At 40.1% G+C, this 21,567-nt stretch overlaps 1 pseudogene; it reads left to right on the top strand.

The window, feature by feature from the left end:
• Window positions 1–8,889: 8,889 nt before the first annotated feature.
• LOC119238276 (cytochrome c-like) lies at window positions 8,890–9,526 on the top strand (annotated as a pseudogene).
• The last annotated feature ends 12,041 nt before the right edge of the window (window positions 9,527–21,567 follow it).

Raw genomic sequence — 21,567 nt, 5'->3', positions numbered from 1 at the left:
GCTTTTCAACTAATAAAGATACATTTCATGCAATACTATTTTAAAGGAGACTTCAAGTTTCAGGAATAACTAGAAACTGTTGTATTATGAAAATGTGAAGAAAAAAATATGGTTAGATTTAAAAAATAATAATAACCACAAAGACTCAAAGACTATTAAAATTCCTAACCGTATTTATTTTTAATGCAATGTATTTTGCAATTGGTACAATAGTCCAAAGAGAGATAATTCTGGGTTACTCCTCTAATACTAGGTTTCCATTCATTCATGCATTCATTCATTCATTGAGGTAACTGATTTCCAATGCTGTTTGTGTTTCAGATGGCTAGGATCTCCCCCTTCAGGGGTTGTCACACCCACCACCCAAACACCCACATTCCACCACCACAGTCCATGGTGCTCCTTCCCCACTTAGTTAGGTTTTTTAATTTTAAACCATCCATAGATACACTTGATAAATTCTTGACCCTGAATCCCAGATTAATGTGAATTAATCCTTATCACTTAAAATAAACAGGTTTCTATTGCCTTGGAACCAGCCCATCAGTTACTCCCATTTGAAAACATCTCTTGAAATACTTGAAGTTCTCAGCAACTAACCTTAGATGAAGGCAGCATAAATGGGAGATGTAGAAGTCTTCATGTTGTAAAGAGCCTTGGAGGCCAACTCATCTTGTCGTATTATAAAGAGTAGGGAACAAAGGTTCAGAGAGTTCAGTGACTCATCCAAGGCCATGTACAACAGCACAGTACAAAGTTTGGGCTAGTCCAGGTCTCTGACTCTTGGGCTAGTCCATGTGCTCATCAGGAGTCGCCACCTTTTTCCCAGGAGTCGCCATTTTTCCCATGCATCCTCTACTGAAGAAATATAGTCATTCCATTCAGAAATTGTTCATTGTGTACCTATATATATGGCATCTAGAAGGTTAGGTGGGCTAGTAGAGAGCTGTCCCATGAGGGGGACATTTTCGCAGAAGAACATTAGCCACAGGCAGTAACCTCACACAGCTCCCACAGGAACAGCCAGTGCTGTGAAGGTACAGGAGCCGAGAAACAGTAATTCTAGGTTAAAAGACCTCAAAGTACTTTGAAAAGTAGGTGACACTGAGCATGGATGAAGAAGATTTCAACAAGTGGTTTAATATTTGTTCTAGAAAATTACTTCATTCTGACAAAGCAGTTGAATTTTAACCACTAAAAAAACCCCCTGAAAATACAGTAGACTATATCTGGCCAATGGATGGTGGGTCAGAATGTTACTGCAGACTGAACAGATACACCTGCAAACCACTAAATGCACATTTATCCATAGCTCTGTCCAAGTTATTCATATAAATAAATCTGTCCCCCAACACAATGCTTTCATTTTAGAGTAAGTCATTAAAGGTAAATATTATTTTATTTGTTTTATGGATTTAAAAGAATGATGAGAGAGATTAAAGACTTGCCCACAGCACATGGCTAACAAGCAACAGAACTGAAGCTGAGGCTGCTTTTCCCCTCTTCATCATTTCCCATATGCCTTGTTGTCTTTGCAAGTTTACTACTTTCAAATCCATTTTTATAAGTGTTGATTAAGATGGGAGGGGAATAAATACAAGGTCACAAACTTTCAGAATACCACTATAAAACCAATCTTGATAAATCAGATATAACTCAGATATAAATCAGATATAACACATACTATGGACTCACTGACAAATCACTATCAAAACTGTGATCACCAGCCCGGTTTGTGGGGTGGTATCCTCTAGACACAGTCCATCAGGCATTGTATATACATTTGCCTTCTTTCCTAAGGAAACTAGAAACACCTGGATCATGTTAGGTCACTTCTGGGTTTCTACAGCTGGATTTTATGCTTCTCCCCTCTTAAGGACTTGACAATCTGGAAAAATCTTGATATGCAGCCAAGAAAACTAGAGCCTTTCATTTTGAACGTGGACATTTCTATGTGTTCTGGCGAAGAAGTGGAGTGGAGAGAGTGAGTTGGAAATTATTCCTTATGGTGTATAAATGCAAGTGTGGACAATAAGAAGGACAGGTCACGACCTTTTTGTACGGATATATTAAGCAAGAAAAACCACCCTATTTTCCTGCTAAACAATCCTCTTCAGCATAACAAGTGGCTGCATGACTCAACAGCCTCAGTCGGTGGTGCCCAGTGGAGAGGGAATTCAGGCTGCCTGGGTTTCCACTGGACCATCTGCTGTGTGGGTCCACACAGCTGGGCCTCTGCTCTGTCATTCCTCCACCCTCTCTCAAAGAGACACTTGAAAATCTCCTTGATCCAAGCAAAGGGCAGGGGGCCAGGGGTGGAGTAGCCGTGCTCACTCTCAGCACACTATTTCTCTGGTTGAAAAGCTTCTGATGTAAAATTAGTCATCAATTTAGCTATTTTTTTCCATGAGTCTAAACTCTGGCTTTCCAAATGTAATGTGTAGATGTAAAATATCCAAATCATGGGACGAGCTGCAGTTTCCACAACTTCAATTTTGAGGTCTGCAAAGTTCAGAGTAAATTTGACAGGAACCAAACATCACTTCTCTACCCAGGTTGTAAACGGAAAGTCACTATATCTAAAACAAGAAAAGGAGAGTCCCTACCTACATGAAACACTGCAGTGGTGAAACAAGGCCTCTCTGGCTTTTTGCCTACAGCAAGAACAGGTCAAGATGCATGCATGGGAGAGGCGGTGAATGCCAAGTTGCATTTATCAATTATGAACTATGTGAATTACCCAGCAGGGAGAAAGCCGAAGTAAGAAGACAAATTCCACCTGTTGCTATACCATCTCCTTGACCAAATGGGAATTATTTACACATATATTTATTTCTCATCAATGGATATACCGCAGTGCTTATGTGAGCTAGATATATGAGGGTAAGTGTCTCTTTTCCCAGTCATATATCCCAGCCATATACTTGATCCAGCCTGATGCTGTACTTTCAATCTATTTCTCCAGACTCACATGCTGACTGCCCAGCCAGTGACCATCAAAGACAGGTTGCCATGCTCCAACATCACTCTTGCAGTTACCCAAAGCTTTCCTCCCCTGTGCCTGCTCTTGCATCATTCTGACTCCGCCCAGCTCTTAACCCCTGACTTTGTCTCCTGTCAGCCAACCTCAAGGCAGCTCCATGTACTGAATGGCAGCATTTGTGTGTGCTGGTGCTAAGCCTCTGTGCCCCCTAATGAGTGTGGCTCAGAATGTAACTTCTTTCTCCCCCTACCCTGCTTTGTTCTCCAAACTGCGATCCTGACCTGATGAGTCCCTGTGGGGACAGGGTGGTGCCACAGACTATCCATTATTTTATTACAGGCCAGCTTTCTACTTTATTAATCAGGCTCCCACCACAGAATTATACAAAAAGGGTAATCTCCTTAGGAGAATGTGTCAGAGAAAATTAGGAGACATTGATGAATATTAGGAAAAAGGAATTTGAAAAACAGTGGCAGTGAGGAATTCCTACCTCCTTTTCTCCGTACTCAAAAATTGTAAATTTGCTACTATGGAGAAAACTCTGCTGCTGCTCATAAGAGATATGGCCTTCCATGAGACAGTGTTGACACTATCAACACCTGCAGTATTTCAGAGGGCATTCCAAATTCAGCAATTGCCAAGACCATAAACAAAATATCAGGAGAACCTAAACAACATGCTCATAGATTTTGCGTGGCAGGTGAGGAATATGGAAAAGTCATTCCTATTCAATAAGAGAAAACATCATGCAAGAGGATGTTTATTAAGGTCCTCAAAAACTAGCATGGAACAACTTAGGAAGCCTAGAAAAGGAAGCGATCCCAAGGGTAAGTGGCCCCAGCATCCCACCTGGAGCAGAGCAGGCTGCATGCCTTGAAGACAGAGGGTGTTGTGGAGGATGTCTTAGAAAAAAAGAGAAAGTAAAGGTAGCTACTGGTCAATACTCATAAGGAAATCAAGATTTAGAAAGGATAGGTAATGTTTTGGACGTAGTTAGTTCTACCACCCGTCTTTGAAGCTTTCAGAAATGATTTCCTGGGCCTCCCGGATGGTGCGAGGAGTTAAGTGTCAACACTATGAAGCTATCTGCAGCCAATGCAGCACAAGTTCGATGCCTGGCCAGGGAGCTACACACATGGCACAGCAGACCTCTCCTGTCTCATCCGCTGCTCCCCTCAGCAGTATATTTCAGTAGATCCACCTATTCTGTTCCCCACTCTGTCTCTGGTGAATCCTCTCACCCCCCTGCACCTCTGGCCTACCTCCCAGCTCTTGTATGCATAAATAAATAAAATAAATCTTAAAAAAAAAACAGAAATGATTTCTTGTTGCTCATGACCATTTAAGAAGCTTGCCCTTACCCAAGACAGGCTTCCATCTTTGAGGGAGGAAGGCCACCTGTGCATTCATGGAAGCAGTCTATACACTAGGCCAGCTGGGTCTGCTGCAGAGCTGCTCCTGGAATCGGATGTCATTATGGACATGCCTTAAGGAAAGATAGCTTCTTTCTTCCTACCTCTTGCCCAGAGCCTCTTGCTTCATGTCAAAGGCTTCCTTTAGTTGTTGTGGTATGAGGTTACACGAGACTCTGGGTATTCAGGTGCATGCCAGGCTCTGCAGTGTGCAGACTGAGCCACAGGGATCCTGGCTCACTCCTGCCTGCTGTGTGCACTGTGTGCTGGGCTCATGAGAAGAGGCATCTGCCATCTTAGTTCTGGGCTTCTGCAGTGGCTGTGGGAAGATCAGATGATGCAACCCAGACATGCAGAGGAGGCATGGGGAAAACTTTGACCATTGAGTAAGTCCTTCACTCTTCTTCCCCCCAGGGACTACTCATGGAAATAAATGCCTCTCTCTGAAGATGTCCTGAATGACTGAACAATCCATAGCACTAGTTACAAAGCTGTGGTCAGTTTGGGAACATACCTCTTTGTATTTCTGCTTCCTCTTATGCTGTCTCCCTCTCTTTTCTCCTTCTCTGTAGTTTTTCTGGGATGACATGTTCCCCTAAAACATGATAACACATACAATTTTGCCTCAGGCTTTGTTTTCTAGGCTAGTAATGGGCTAAAATATGGGACATACCTAATGCTGAACTAGTGAGTGTTAGAACTGGGATTTGAATCCAAGCCGATTTCCACTATGATATAGAGACCCCCAGTAGACATAAAGACAAACTCTAATTAGAGAAAACATCAAACACTTAACAAAAAACAATGATAGCCTCTCCAAATTCCTAAGGAAGGAAAGAAGAGAACGTAGTCAGGAGAATAAACACCATGTTCTATAATCTTGGCTCTATAGCCACAGGAAAACAAAAGCCACTAAGTCTTCTATCCCTTCTTTCCATCACAATAAACCCTTGAAATTATTGGTGGTCTTGAATATCCTAGGAGAAGAAATTGTCTAAAGAAGAGAACAGAAGGGTTTGTTTTTTTTTTTTGATGTGTCATTTTCACTTCTGTTTTAAGGACCTTCTTGCTCACTAGCTCTAAAATGGGTACAAAACAATTTTGACTACTTTACAATAGATGCGTGTATACAATCTCTTTGATTTTAAGGTAAAGATGACAATTTAAGTATCTTGACCACAGATCACCAACTACCACAATCCTTACATCTTTTTATTACCTTTATTATCTTCTCACTCTACATAGACTCTTCAGGAACATCTAACAAAAGAATCTGTACATGAGATATAACAATAGAATACTCTCCAAGAAAAATCCATCATCTTTAGCAAAGATGTAATATTTGAAAGATGTGTGCATCTTCTTTGATTTCTTGTACTCTATTCAGGAGCATTCAATTTTTACATTGAGCACTAACATTCCAGTAATGAAGAAAAGCTCTTCCAACATACATTTGCCAATTCTGCCTCATGAAGCTAGAGCTAATTTTCTCCAGTTGTAGAAGACGGGCCACACATTACCAAATAAATCTGCTCTGGCTTCTCTTCTAGCAAGCTGTGAATCTTCCCCCTGGAGTACTATTAAACAGATGATACAATAATTTCCTTGGACTCAATCAGTCCTCCTAGCTCATCTCTTTGAATTCTTATTCCCAACTCACAACATGTCTGGGCTCAGAATGCATCATTTGTTGTCTCATTTATGTTCTTGCACACACCCTTCCCCCATTTCCTTCATTTCTATCAAGGACAATTCATTAACAAAGATCACAGAAAAGTCTCCCTGTTCTCTTCAAAACACCATGACCTTCAGCAAAAACTGAAAATATTTAAACTATCCCTTCAGGAATCCTTACATTCAAGTGTGTAGAATTAATGATAAGCCTGGTTTTAAAATATTACTTTTCCTGCAAATGAATAACTTTAAAGGTACTTGAGCTGAATTCATTTGGAATTTCCAGCTTTATGAAGTCTGGATTCCTCACTAGTTGGCCATCAGATCTTAAAGGAAGCACCAGAAAAAATGGAGACACTGTTAGTGAAACTAGTTAAATGAGGTGCCCAGAGTTGTCACTCAGGTAAAGCGCATAGCTTCTATCTGCTGTCATGTTTGCTGTGAAATTTTATAGGGTTGAAATAGAGAATAAGGATAGCTTTAGAATGGAAAAGAAGTCATTTTCCAAAAGGCCAGCCAGGAGATGTGAATGGAAGTATACAGTGTGGTGTAACTGTGACGTTTGTGAGCGGTTGGCAGGATGTACTTCAGTGATTAAAAATATGTCCAAGGGTGTTATGCATCCTTTCAGGCTTGTAAAGCCACCTTCTCTCTCCCTTGTCCATATGCCCAAAAAAGATGAGCCCCTCAACTCGCAGGCCTTCATAACCTCAACTAATCCATGTTTGGGACAACACTAGCTTTAGCACACTACTTGATCATTGAAAAACTAGTTTCTCATTGTATAATACTACACTCAAGGTAATGAATCAAATGGATTTTAGTTTCAAAAAATAACTTGACTATATAGAAATTTATCTATTCATTTGGAATAGGAAAGAATACACACACACACACACACACACACATACATATATCAGCTTACTTTACAAAAAAAAAAAAAAAGCGGATTGTTTGTTTGTTTTTACTTTGACTTCAATGATTTCCTGGAACCCATTCAAGCCGTTGCATCACTGCCACGGGATTCACACGCCAACAAAAACATACTGACCAAAATACTCTCAGAAAAATCCAAGGAAGTATCACTTTTCTGTTTGAAGGAGAGTCACCACTTTGTTCCTACTATGAATCTAGCTTTTGCGCTGTGGTTGTTACTGAAGTTAAAAGGGATCAGGAAGGAATGAGCTGTGTCCTTAAGACATTTTTTTATTATTGCAGTAACATTGCATTGTAACGTAAGTTCTAGGTATGCCTCACTGATGAGCAATGTGTGTATATAGTAATTGTTAGGAAAATAATCTGTATTTGTTGAGTTTGGGCATTGTAGATGTAGTAGAAGCAACCGTCAAGGACTCAGGGAGAACACTGTCCTAGTGAGGGGCGAGGGGGAGAGTCACCTGCAAAGCCCAGCCATCTTCCTGGTGGTCCAAAGGGGAAAATCTAGTGACCTCCCATGCGTCCTTTCCCTCAAGTCTACAACTAGGGAAACACCAACATGGTTGAAAGAAAGGGCAAATAAAAACAGGAGTCTTCTTGGTAAAACACCCACTCTTTCCTGGGAAGCCCTCACAATCCTCAGCCCCTTTATGATCTTCCTGAGCACTGGCTCTTTTTTTATTCATAGTCAGATGATTTTATATTACTGCACTTTAGGTGGCAAAATTAATAGGAATAGTGGCAAGAAAGAATGCCTTCAGAGGAAAGGAAAACATTTTTTGAAAAATATCATACCACTGAAAGGTCTGGTAAATGTCTCATAAAGAAAATCAGTGAGGTTATAGAAGAGATTTAACTGAGAGAAGACCATATGGGATAGTACTTCCGTGTGGAAGAGAAAAAAGCTTATCTTGTATAATTCCTCAAAACAGACTAGGACTAAGATTCAGCATGATAGGGAAAAGGTTTTAGTTTATTTTAAGGGAGAAAATTAGAGTTGTCTAATATCTGAACATGCTGCATAAATAATGGGTGAGCTTTTCAACACTGGAGATATTTTAATAGAAGCTAGATGACCCTTGTCAGGGATTTGCTGAGGGAATGTCTTCTTGGAATGAAGATTGAGCAATATTTTTAATAAAAGGAATCTATGATTCCCTAAATACCAATCAGCACGAGCAATTATGATTAAACCTTTCCAAATAAAGAAACTGGCAAAAATAAAAAATTTGCACAAAACTGCCTTTCAAATAGAATTGTTCAGTTACTCATCCATTCATCAAATAATTCTTTGAGCTCCTAGAATATGCCTGTATGGCTTTAGGCACTGAGTAAATGGGAAAATAGATAAGAACACCACTTTCACAGCACTTGAATTCTTTTTGGGGTATCACACAGTGTACATTTTTCTTTACAAATAATAAGATAAATTAGTTTTAGACAGTGATAAATTCTATAAAGAACATAAAGACAAAGTATACAGAGTGAAGGAGGGCTAGTTTAGCCAGGGTGAGCGGAGAGGTCCTCCCTTGGAAAATAGTATGTGAGCTTAAGACCAGAATAAACAGAAAAAGTTGGCCATGTTAAAGTCTGGGGGAAGAGAGTTTCAGGCAGGGGAAAGGTATCTGAGACAGAAAGTGTCTTGATGCTAAAACAAAACGGAGGTCAAGTGTCCTTATGAGGAGGTGTCAGAGAGAAAGGCAGGATCCAGAGCATGTGGGACTGTATAGACTGAGGCAAAGAATTTGTATTCTATTCTTTCTGCAGGGAAAAGCTACCACAAAGTGATAGCAGGGGAGTGATGTGAGCTGGTTAACATTTTTATTTTTTTCTGGCTGTTGTGTAGGAAATGGCTGTAAAGAATTAAGAGTGAGACTTAAGGAGCGGGACATCCGGCTTGGGAGCGCTAACCTTCGTGTCGCCCGCGACAAAAGTGATTTAAAAATGAGTGACATTGAGAAGGGCAAGAAGATTTTTGTTCAAAAGTGTGCCCAGTGCCATACTGTGGAAAAGGGAGGCAAGCACAAAACTGGGCCAAATCTCCATGCTCTCTTTGGGCGAAAGACTGGTCAGGCCCCTGGATTTTCTTACACAGATGCCAACAAGAACAAAGGTGTGATCACCTGAAAAGAGGACACACTGATGGAGTATTTGGAGAATCCCAAGAAGTACATCCCTGGAACAAAAATGATCTTCGCTGGCATTAAGAAGAAGTCAGAAAGGGCAGAGTTGATAGCTTATCTCAAGAAAGCTACTAATGAGTAATAGTTGGCACTGCCTTATTTATTATAAAGGAAAAATGTCTCATGACTTTTTTGTGTGTACCATATTTAAATTGAGCTCATACACCAGAATTCAGATCATGAATGGCTGATAGAATTTTTTTTGTTTGACAGTCCTGATTTAAATAAGATTGACTTGTGGTTAAATGAATAAGATGTGGTGTTTTGAATTTTGATAGCAGTTACGGTTCGTCAAGTACAGTGATTGTTTCCCTTTCTAAGATCTAATTGTACTTGATTAGTGACCTTTAACTGAGATGGTGAATGCCATCTCCAAATCTGTAGGAAATTGGTTTTATATTTAGATTTTATATAACTGGTTATATTAATATATTTAAATACTGAGAAATTCCCTTTGCTTCTCACATACAGACCAAGACTCATCTGTGTTTCAAGTTGTGTTATTAGCCTAGTAAAGACAAGGGCAGAAGATAAGCTGGCAGTGCCCATTTTATCTTTTTGGTCTTAAGATGCCCGTTTGATTAAAATTTCCTGTACCTAAAATGTTGCCTTTTATTTAGTGAAAGGCATTTTAGTTTAATAATATTAAAAAAAAAAAAAGAAAATGCTTCTCACATAGGTAATCTATAAGTTCAAATACTTTTAAAACTCATGCTTGACAAGAGATAGTAGACTTGTAGAATTCTTTACTAAGGTACAGTTCAGGATTGTCTCTTAAACAGCTATTCAAAAGTAGATACACTTACAGCACTACCATATATGTGTGATTGGTAATGGTGCTTTTGCCAGCTCATTAACATAGATGTACCATCAGCACAAATGTGTAAGTCATGTGACCATAAGGCTTAAGATAATTAAAACAATCACAGATCAAAAAAAAAAAAAAAGAATTAAGAGCGAAATCAAGAGATATAGTTAGAAATATATCAAGCTGGTATAGGTAAGCCCTCATGAGGGCTGGGGAAACAGCAAAATTCAGACAGCAAGTTAACTTTTCTTTAGACACTTAGGCAAGCCACTTATCTTTATACTGTTCAAATTATAAATGGCTTAACAACATGTGTGTATATATACATATGTATATTATATGTGTTAAGTATATTCTATACCTTGAGGAGTATGCAACTCTAAAACAGAAGCTGAAATAGAGAGCGATCTCTGATACCCAAATATGGATCAAGGTGATGGAGAATGTAACAAAAAGCAGAAAAACCTAGTTTTCATTTTATTTACTTCCAAAACACTTTCCCAGTTTACCAAAGAAAATCAAAACTCAATTGTGTCTTGTTGCATATTTGGTTAAATGATAATGAAATTGGTGTTTATGACACCTGATGGGATGGACTTCCTTTTCCAACTGTGAGAAGACAACCGGGGATCAAACCATAGACTAGCTCTGGCCACTTTCTCCTGGCCTACCACGGAGCCACACAGAACAGTCAACATCACAGTGATGGGTTCCACCAGCTTCCTTGAACAGGGGAGATATAAAAAGCTAACTTGCAAGTATTCATTCTCATTGTTTTGTATTTTACTTTGGGGAAAAATATGCAGTTATTTGGGAACTGCAGGTGATATGTCCCATTCAAACCAAGACTTAAACATTGGTTTTATGTGCAGATGGATAAGCCATCAATCACTTGCCCGTAGGTGGAAAATCTTTGCTTAAGTCATCAACACTCCCAAGTGTAATCCTACCTGTGTTAAGCAAGGGGAATTCTGTTTTTCTACTGTGATTTGATATTGAGAAACAACATGAGCAGATAAGTTTTATAACAGCTCTAGGAACCCTGTTATTTCGAACAAATGGGAACTACTGGACTCAATTAGCTGGACTCTGGCACAGGGTCAGTGTGTATGATGACCAAGGTAGTGTGGCAGAACCCAGATCACTCAGACACAGCTGAGCAAAAATGCAGAGCAGTTGAAACAAAAAATGGAGAGGGTGGAATGGAACCAATGAAAGAGAGACCCCAGCTCCCAAATTCTCAAAATTATTTCTTTACACAATAGCAATTCCTTGAATAACATAATTTCTTCCACTGTTACTTTGCAAAATGACTTTATGGGAGAACAAACTTTCATTATATGTTGTTTTACTTAAATTCATAGTTTCCAGGACCTCTCACAACATTAAGAGAGGATATACTGCATTTTTTTCAATTCATTTCAGTGCAACAGCCAACTCACGAAAGTTGAGGCTTCCCAAAAGGGTTTGGGCTCACACAGATCACACCCAGAGAGAGGACCTAACTTTATCTCTTAAAAACCTCTTCTCTCCTATTTCATTCTTTTTTTTTTTTTTTAGGTTTTTCTATTTATTTATAGTATATAGGAACTGGAGTGCAGGCCAGAGGTGAGTGGGGAGAGGGAGTGATGGTGAAAGGATTCACCAGACAGAGTTGAGAGCAGAACAGGCAGATCTACTGAAATACACTGCTGAGGGGAGCAGTGGTTGAGACAGGAGAGGTCTGCTGCACCATGTGGGTTAGCTCCCTGGCCGAGGATATAACTCAGGCTGTTGCAGTATAGTACTGAGACTTAACCCATGAGGCCACCAGGGAGACCCCTCCTACTTCATTCTTAAAGCTTTGAGGACTGTTATCATTTAATGTTTATTAAGTAGTTTCAGATACCCTCCTTTCCTCACTTTCTTGCCACCCTTATAGCACAAAAGCCTTAATTTGGCTCCACACACTCTTTTCTTGTTCACATGTCTTTCCTTTTTCCAAAAAAAAAAAAAATTGGGGATTCCAGTCAATTGTAAGGAAAGTAGGCAGTCACATGAGGGGGAAGGCCCTGTACGTGACGACGCTCCCTTTTCATTCTTTTCATTGCTAATGCCTGTGTGATTGTTAGGCAGTGCTTGGGAAAGAGATCTGTCATGGAAGTCAACATCTGTGCATATATACACATACCAACTTATATGCATGTGTAGACATATCTAATACACACGTTCTAAATATACAGTTAGAAATACCACAATTTGGCAGTGACTGTCAACATATACATCACTTAAGCTGAGTTTATAATCCAATTTAATAATGAAAAATAATCACAGGGTGGCAATATGATGCAGCGGTAAAGAGTATCCTTTAGATCCAGATTCACAGGCTTCAAATCTAGCATCACTAGTAACTCGCTATTTGACCTTGAGTGAGGTTGCTGAACCCTCTTTCCTCAATTTTCCCATTGTGGGTGACAAGATGACTTCCTAAGTATTTTTTGATTATCAAATGAGGTGTTACATGGAAAAATTCTTTAAAAAATTCACAAAAATACTTTAAAAAAATTCATACTAATTCCATGGTTGTTACTATGTAGATGTTTGCTGTCATCATCATCATCACCACCACCACCATTAAGTTAGCATTGTCAAAATCCAGAAACAAAACATAAAACATTATCCCAGTATCAACTATTATTATAAGAAATACTTATCTTCAAAGATTTCTCTTCATTCAATTCAATTAAAACCCATTTATTCTGTCAATTAAAACCCATTTATTCTGTTTCTTTCTTTTTTTTTTTTTTCTTTTTTTTTTTTGTGGGACCCTTGCAGGCAGCCGGGGAACGAACCAGGGCTGTAGAGGCTGCGAGCAGCCTCGCAGCCCAGCGCTCAACCACTGCGCCACCAGGGGAGGCCCTCTGTCAATCTTTGAGAGTTTACTATTCACTAAGCACTCTCTCTACACCAGGGGCTGGGGCCAGTCAGAAGCCGGACAGAAAGGTCTGTGATCTCTCATAGTTATAGCCCAGTGGCCATCATGTGTGCGCTTCATGTGCATCAAAAACTATTTTTTTAAACTTTTTTTTAAAGATTTATTTATTTATTTATACAAGCACTGGGTACAGTCAGAATCAAGGGATGGTGAGAGAATTCACCAGAGCCAGAGAGGAGAGAAGAACAGGCAGACCTGACGAAGTACACTGCTGAGGGGAGCAGCGGGCGGCAGGAGAGGTCTGCACGCCATGTGGGACCCTCGCTGGTGGCCGGGGATCAAACCGGCACTGCAGAGGCTGCGGGCAGATTCGCAGTCCAGTGCTCAACCACTGCGCCACCCGGGGAGGCCCCATCAAAAACTATTTTAAAGAAACTTCAAGAGGAATCACTTTTAAAGGAAAATAATCATATTCTCTGTCTACAGATAAGAGATTCATGTCTTCTTTCCTATATAGCTTTATCCTGATCGTGCCATCCCTATGTAAATACTAACATATCATTTCTGCTTTATAAGCCACCAGAAGACTTTTTATTATTGATTTCCCTCGAATTGATTTGCCTGGGGAGAAGAGAACACTGTTAGACTCTGCCACCCTAAATAGTAACACCTTCAACTATGAAAGACAAGAGAGTGTGAATAGTATGCACAACCATGTCTTAATCATTTCAAACTGCTCTAACAGACAGGCAACTTATAAACAACATTGTTGTAGAGGCTGGGAAATTTAAGATCAAGGCACCAGCAGATTGAGTGTCTGGTAAGGACCCACCCCCTGGTTTATAGAAAGCCATCTTCTCCCAGTGCCCTCACATAGCAGAAGGGGTGAGAGCACTCTCTGTAGTCTTTTATGAAGGCAGTAACCCTATTCATGAGGGCTCCACCCGCATGATGTAATCACCTCTCAAAGGCTCCACCTTGAGGGAGTTAAGATTTGAATACGTGAATTTTGGGGGATATAAACATTTAGCCCCAGTAGCAAGTTATTTAAACAAATCAAACTCCATTATAATTTCTCTTGCACTGAGAAGTCTTTGTTGAAACCACACACAGAGAAGGCTGGCCTAGCAAGGGTTATAAAAACAAATGAATGCATATGTGTTCAAAAAATCATGATAAGAAGACTCAGAATAAGTTTAAGACACTTAATTCTAATCCTGTACAGCCTATGGAAAGTCATCAATTCCCTCTTTATCATCCTCTTCTGTAAAATGGGACAAGAGTTCCTACCTTGCTTGTCTCATGGGTCATAATCAAATAAGACAGCACTATAAAATGGGGAGCACAAGTGATGACCTTGATGCTGGGACATGAACCAGGTAATAGAGGTGACCTGCAGAGGGCCTTATCAGCTGGGTTAAACCAGAGGAGCTGAAACAGTGGGAATTTGTTCCAGTGAATCGGCCTTGTACGATTATGAGACTGGGATAGTCTCTGACAGGCAGTTGCTTCCACGTCTGACCCTGGAGTTGGACATTCCCAGGATAGACAGTCAGGAAGAGAAGATGACTGTAAGGCATCTCGAAGGCAGCCTAGAAATGAGACAGGTTCAAGTTCCTCAAAATAGATAAAGACTATGCCTCACCTTGGTGACAGACAGACACTGGAGCTTTTATCACATAGCTGAGCACATGCACGCCTAGCCTAGGAACCAGAGAACGTGAAGCAGGGTCCCGGGAAGTGGGGCATCGCACACCCAGCAGCTGTGTCAGACCAACCATGGGGTGACTGAAATCAGCAACATGTGTTGGCCATTGCTTCCCTTCCAACCCTCCGAATCTCCCAAGCATTTTTCCTTGTGACTCCTGCACCAGAAACAATGACAAAATGAATCTGGAAATATTGTTCAGCTTAGTTTAATTGACACACTAAAAAACCATCACAAATCCCTCATTTATAACTTGGAAATTGACATAGCACTTTCCACAGCCTTACCCACACAAACATCACTAAGTTCTAAAGCTCTGGTACTAGATGGTTAAAAGAAAGATCTGCAGAATCTTCTGCCCCAAGTTCAAATTCAAATTTTACTATTTCTTGCTTTGGGACACTGAGCAAGCAAAATATTTAACTGTGCCTCAGTTTCTACATCTGAAATTACAATACCTGTCTCATGGGCAAGATTAATTATCAAGAGAGACAGCGCAGGTAGGATGCTAGGAGAGTGCATATTATATAGTCAGTACTCAGTAAGTGATAGCTGTTTTTATTTTGATGGCCACTCACCATCAGCTCTTATGAGCTAACCATATTAGAGTTAAGTATCTGAAGAGATTCCCAGAGACCTTTTCCCTGCTCAGCCACATTGTGTGCTTACGGGGAGTGCAGAAGAAGTACTCAAAGGACATTCTTGAGGCAAACAAGAATGGAATCAATTTTTACATCAAATCATAGAAACTGACTATTTTCACATTTTCCCAGCTGCCTGAGATATTTGCTGAAAGAACATTGGTATTTTGAAGGATTATGCTTCCAAGTTCACTCTCATAGTGGGTTCATCAGAAAAAGCATTTAATAGGCAAGCCAAATGATGTTGGATGCTATACGCCAAGAAATAGAGTTATGAGTGTGGACTCAGCCTCTGGGGACAGACTGCCTGGGTTCAAATCCTGGCTCCATCATTTATTGTGCTTATGAAAGTTATACAAACCTTCTATCTCTTGTTATACATCTGTTAAGATGAAAATAATATGAGGATGTCACAATCACCTTGAGAATGAGTGAGTTGAAGTATATAAAATATTTAGAGTAGTAAGCAAAGTCAGTATCAGGTAACTGCTGAATATTATCATCATCACCATGGTCATCATCATCTTTTTGCAGCCAGAAATCAGAACCTTAAACCTCAAGTCTATTCACACTCCAGTATAAAAGTAAAGCAAAGAAAACTTGATGTCCACCCAAGGACCAGTGTTCCACTCACTAACATCTGTATTCCTACCTGCCTAAGCATTCTTCTCCAGACTTGACTTCTCACCTACCCAGACCTGGAGAATCCACCAGTCTTTCATATTTCCCTGGATTTCAAGATCTTTCTCCTGTTCATCTATATCAGCCTCTGCTGCTAATGCAGAGCAATAATCTATCACAAAAGACTTTTGTGACAACCTCATGCCTAAAGACAACTGACAAAATAGTTTTCCATTTTCTTGTTTTAACAAGTCAAAAATAATGGACTATTTCACAATTTGATCACCCTAAAGAAAATGCAATTATTTAAGCTCTTTGCTTACCCATTGGAAAGCATCAGATGATTGAAAACTAAACCCTGTGGCTCTCCAAAGACTAGAGCTTTTCTCAAACGTTTACTTTTCCATAACTTGCACCTGCACTTCCATAATAATAAAGGCTAAAGAAATTTAAATAGATGTGTTTCTAGTTCACAACACAGACATTTAAGGAAAGATTTCTGTTTTTAAAAGAGATTCCTATAAATGATTTAGCAAATTTGAGCATATGACCTGTCCAAAGTGCTAGTACACTTTGTTTCCAGCAGCCAATTTTGCAGGCAAAGCTGTGGTTTTCTTGTTCCTTCTGTGAGCTGTGGCTGCCATTTCCTCAAGACCCAGCCCTCAGTGATGCACGAACCAGGGATGTATTTCTCATTTGTGCATAAAAGTGGTTTCCTTGAATTATGAGCCCCAAAGTTCCAAGATGCTTACAGTCTGGGTGGCCACACAGGTATAAGTGCATAAAAGTCTGTTCTTAGCATGGCTCGAGGAGTGAACATATTCACTTCAAACAGCTCGTCTCTCTGGGAACATGCTACTCAGCACTCCATCAGGAGATGCATATTTGTGGTCATAATGTACTACAGCAATGGCACAAGGAGACACACACCAGGAGAAGTTAGAAAACCAAAGAGCAAAATCCATCCAGCTCTTCATAGGACAGGATCCTTTAGCTTCCCTTCCCCACCACTCCTTGGAATTCAATAGAAATGCCAAAAGGGAGGTGGTGTCTGTGAATCCAACTATAAGCCCAATAGTGCCAGAAGTTAAAATTTAGAGTTTCAGAAAGAATTAAGAAGTAAATATACAAAAAAAAAAATTTGAAAAGGAGACTTCACTTCTGCTTAATTGCACTATATTAAGACTTCTCTAGAGGTGAAAGTTCATGTCCTTTTCAGGATTGGACAAGGGTGGCCAGGTCACACTGCTTGAGTGTGTTGTGTGTGTCAGTGTCTAAGCCTGGAAAAGAACAAGTTGGCACAGCTCACAGCCTTTCCCAGAGATCAAGGACCCTGCCACCGAGGTGATGCCTCAGCTCTGCCAGAACAGTGCAAGAGGTCAGAGAGGAACTTGGCCACCTGAATTAATTCAAGCAAGTTATTAGAATTCAGGATCCAGTTTCTCCTCTGAACAAGTCCTTGGGTCCCAGAACGTGTTTCTCTGAAAGCCAAGAGTACTCTAAATGGTTATAACTTTTTTCCTAGAGGTGTTAAATTGAAAGAATCCAGTTTCCCATAATCAGTATGTCTTACACTCCTTTTCTCCTCTGCACTTAAGAATAAAATTGCTATTAATTATAAAGCACATATGTGCTTATTACAATAAAATTGCTAAACTGAGCAATGTCATGATAAGTCATTATGAATGCATGGATTTGATTCTGTTTGGTTATGTATGTGCTTGCACTAAAATTGTCTACAGATGTATTTTTGACTACAGAATAGATACACCCCTAAACAGTTGCCAGGAAATCTTTGAAAATAGAAATGTATCTTTAGCGTACTAGGGAAGTTCATTATTTCCAAGAACACTGAGATGAGTGACTTAGTGAGAATCAATGTACATTTACAGAGGACCTAATGGGTGAAGGATATGAAAGAATATAAGACACGATCTTTGCCCTCAATTAGATTCCAATTCAGGGAATTGTTTCAGGAATTTAAATTTTCATTTATTTAATTTTCTTAAAATGAGGCCACTTATACAATGTGCAGCACCCAATATAATCCCAGTCTCAACTGGTACCAGGGAAGCAGCCTGTATTAAGTCCCTGTGGTCAAATAATGCTCCTTCTTCATAGCTGGGATGGCCTTGTACTTCAGCTAGGGCCATACAACTTGCACTGGTGAGTTGCCTATGATGGAACACTAAGGAAAAGTGAGCAGCTGGCCATTCCTCCTCCTCCTTCCATTGTGCTATGACTGTTCTTTGTTTGCTCATTAAATGTACGTAAGCATCTGGAGGCACACACATCTGAACACACTCACACAGCTCCCAGTGTCTTGGGCCACACTTCCTGGTCATCTTAGGTTTCCATAGTGTGACTTCACTAGAAAGAGTTCAGCATCACCAGCCTATGCTCCACATGCTCACTGATGTGATCTGCTTCCTCCTTAGCTCCCTCAATCAAAGGAAAATCAGAGGCAAGATGGAGAGTCCCCCAAATCACACCATGTAAGCAGTCCAAGTCCTTCTCAAGATAGTCTTGAACAAAATGGGAACAAATTCACCTTGGCGTTGCTGTAGAGTTCTTTGCTCTGGTGGCTCAATTATAGATGAGAATCCACCCAGATGGCTGACAGGACCCTGGTGGTCTCCTAAACCTGGTTTATATGGCAGAGGTGTGTTGGTGATTTAACAACGGTAAGTGAATTAGGAATAATTCTACACTCTCAGAAGCCAGGAAAGTCATTGTCCAGTTGGTCCCATGCAGATAGTTAAGTGTTTCTAATGCCACATGGCTACTCGTGGCGTCTGGCTACCTCCTCCTCTACACACCCTCTTGATTTGGCTTCAATACCACACCACACTCTCCTGGGGTTTGTCTCTGTCTCAACAACAGCAGCAATAGCAACAACAGTAATAATAATTTATATTTATTGAGTGTTTCCTCAGTACAAAACATACTGTTCAGTGTATTTCCATGTATTAGCTCAAGTCTTAGATCCTGACATCTCTTTCACTCCTCATTCTCATCGACCTAGTAACCATCTATAAACTGACCTAGTAGCCATCTATAAACTAAGCTTTCCCAAGTTGCCATCTCCAACTGAGATTTCTTTTTCTTTCCACTATCTGACCTCCCAGTAATCTTGCAGGCAACTCCACGTGCTCTCCATCCTTGTTCATATGGCAGCCCTTCTCCAGAGTCTCCCACTTCAGTGCATGGCACTTCAACAACAGGAACTTATGGGTCATTCTGACACTTCTTGTTTCTCAATGCTTAGACCCAGTCTATCATCAGCCTCATCAATAGTGTCTCCATAGTGTGTGCCTGCCCCACCACTGCTTTCCCCTTCCACAGCCACCTGTTTCACACAGACCAAAGCCATCTCCCTGGAACCAGCCTTTCTACTTGCATCCTTGCCCAGTGCCAACCTCTTCTCCACAAAGCAGAAGAATGATCCTTTCAAAGTAAAATGGCTCTTGCCCACTCAAAACACTTCCTTTGGCACCCAACATAATGCCAAAACCCTTCATAGGCCTCTTGCCACGAATGCAGCCTCACTACCCCCAATCTCCCTCTTCTTCACTACTCTTCAATGATCACTATCACGCCTTTCCAACTAACATTCCAGGTCATCCCCACTCAGTCCTCTCCTGCAGAGAGGACTTGCTCTCTTACTGTTGGTCGCTACCGCCCCTCAGACTGCACCTTTTCTGGGGCAGGGAATGCTCAACATTTCATCCAGAAATGTTGCTTGCATAATGCCTGACCTATGGGTGTTCTGTAAATATTTGCTAAATATGTGAATTAAAATATTAAGTACATATCTTTGCCCATTATGTGCCAGGTATAGTGGTAGGCCTGTGGCCCTCTGCATAGGTCAGCTCATAATAGGATGTTGAATTCCCTCAGAGCAGGCAAAAGAGAATAAGACAGAAGTGAGTCCTTGGGAGACCTAATTACAAAAGAGCCTCCATGTTACTTTTGCCAAAATTATTCATTAGAAGCAAGTTACTAGGTCCTACCCACACCCAGGAGGAGGGGATTAAACCAGCACATGAATGCAGGAGACAGGGGTCATTGGGGGTCATCTCTGAAGCTACTTACCAGACATGTGACTCCATATCCATATACTTAATCTATTTCTTCATTGTTAAAACTGTCTGGTATTCTACTAAAATGTGTTGGCTATTTTAACAATTCCATATATTGGGTATTTATTTAGGACATTTATAATTTCCCATTAATTCTTCAATAAATTGCCTTGAACACATACAATCTTCACATTTATCCAATTATTTCTGAGGATCAATTTCTAGAACTGAAATTGCTGGGCCTAAATATCTACATAATTTAATTATTCATGCACACTGCACAATTGACTTCTAAAAAGTCAATAATTTACATCACAAAAATTTGACTAATACTTTCAATGCTATTAAAATGCTTTAATTATTCTACTTTTCAATTAAGAAGCATTGGGATAATGACACGGTCTTCTTAGGGCCTCATCCCCAGTATTCCCTTTACGAACTCTGCCAGTCAGATATTTGATGACCTATTAGGTGTGACTCTATAAGTCTATCTTTTTCTTAATTCACCTATGTGCATAGTTCCTTTTCATCAGAGAAGAATATAGTAACTAGGATAGGTGAGTTTATGCTTCAGTAAAAAACACAAGTAGAAATCTCAATGACTTATACATGGAAATTTACTTCTTATTCACACAGAGCATATTTTAGGTTTTGAAGACTCTCCATGTAGCTTTTCTCCCTATGGTGACTCAGGGCTGCCTGCTTTCTGGCAACTCCTCCAGATCAACCTGTGTTCTCCTTGGTTGAAGTAGGGGAAGAAGAAGTAGCTTTAGGCTTCAGTAAGAGCATTAAGTACCTCAGCCTTGAGCTGACACATCCTTTCACTCAAAGTGTGCTGACCAGAACAAGTCATGTAGCCCCACCCAAGGATTTTGGTAAAGATTCCATTATTAAAAATTTAACTTTACTAAATGTTGAATATCTAACACCAATAAACATTAAAATCAATAAATGGTAATATTTGATACTAAGAGATGCATAATTTATGTTGGCAAATCTAGTGGTAATAAATTATTTCTTTAATAGCTATTAAATTTATGTCTATCACAGAACACCACAGGTAAATATGCTTTTAGGCATAACAGAGACCCTAAAACAGAGACTCAGTGGGTCCAGATATTGTTAGCAAATCTGCAATCTCCCCTTGAGTTTGGTCATCTTGCTAAAATGATATGAAAACATTAAAGTGGAATTGTAAGTCTCTATCCTTGCCTTGCCCCATACAGACAGACATGTGTCACTTTACTCCACATGTTGAAAGGACCTTTGCCAGATGACGTATTTTTGACATAGACACAACTTGGCACTGGACCTGTCCACCTCTCCTGTTTCTAATCATTCATTGCCTGGGCAGTCAGGGTCAGGCTTAAAGACTTGCTAGAATAGGATTCAAGATTTATGAGAACGAGATGTAACCAGGCCTCTCCCAGAGGTTTGGGAAGAACAGCTGGAGTCTGGCCCTTTGCATCACGACAAGGACTATTAAAAACTAAAGCAGTTTGTTTTTTTTTTGTAAGATGAGTATAGAAAAGCAAAAAAGTAATCCAAAGCAATATCAAAGGCATCCTCACAAGGGGCACCTTTTAAAAAGCCAAAATTGTAACA

This window comes from Talpa occidentalis, unplaced genomic scaffold (assembly GCF_014898055.3).
Source record: "Talpa occidentalis isolate TD23 unplaced genomic scaffold, MPIMG_talOcc4v2.1 talOcc4.11, whole genome shotgun sequence".
Lineage (NCBI taxonomy): Eukaryota > Metazoa > Chordata > Mammalia > Eulipotyphla > Talpidae > Talpa > Talpa occidentalis.
The sequence above is the reverse complement of the archived record's forward strand: the minus strand, read 5'-3'. Positions and strand labels throughout refer to the sequence as shown.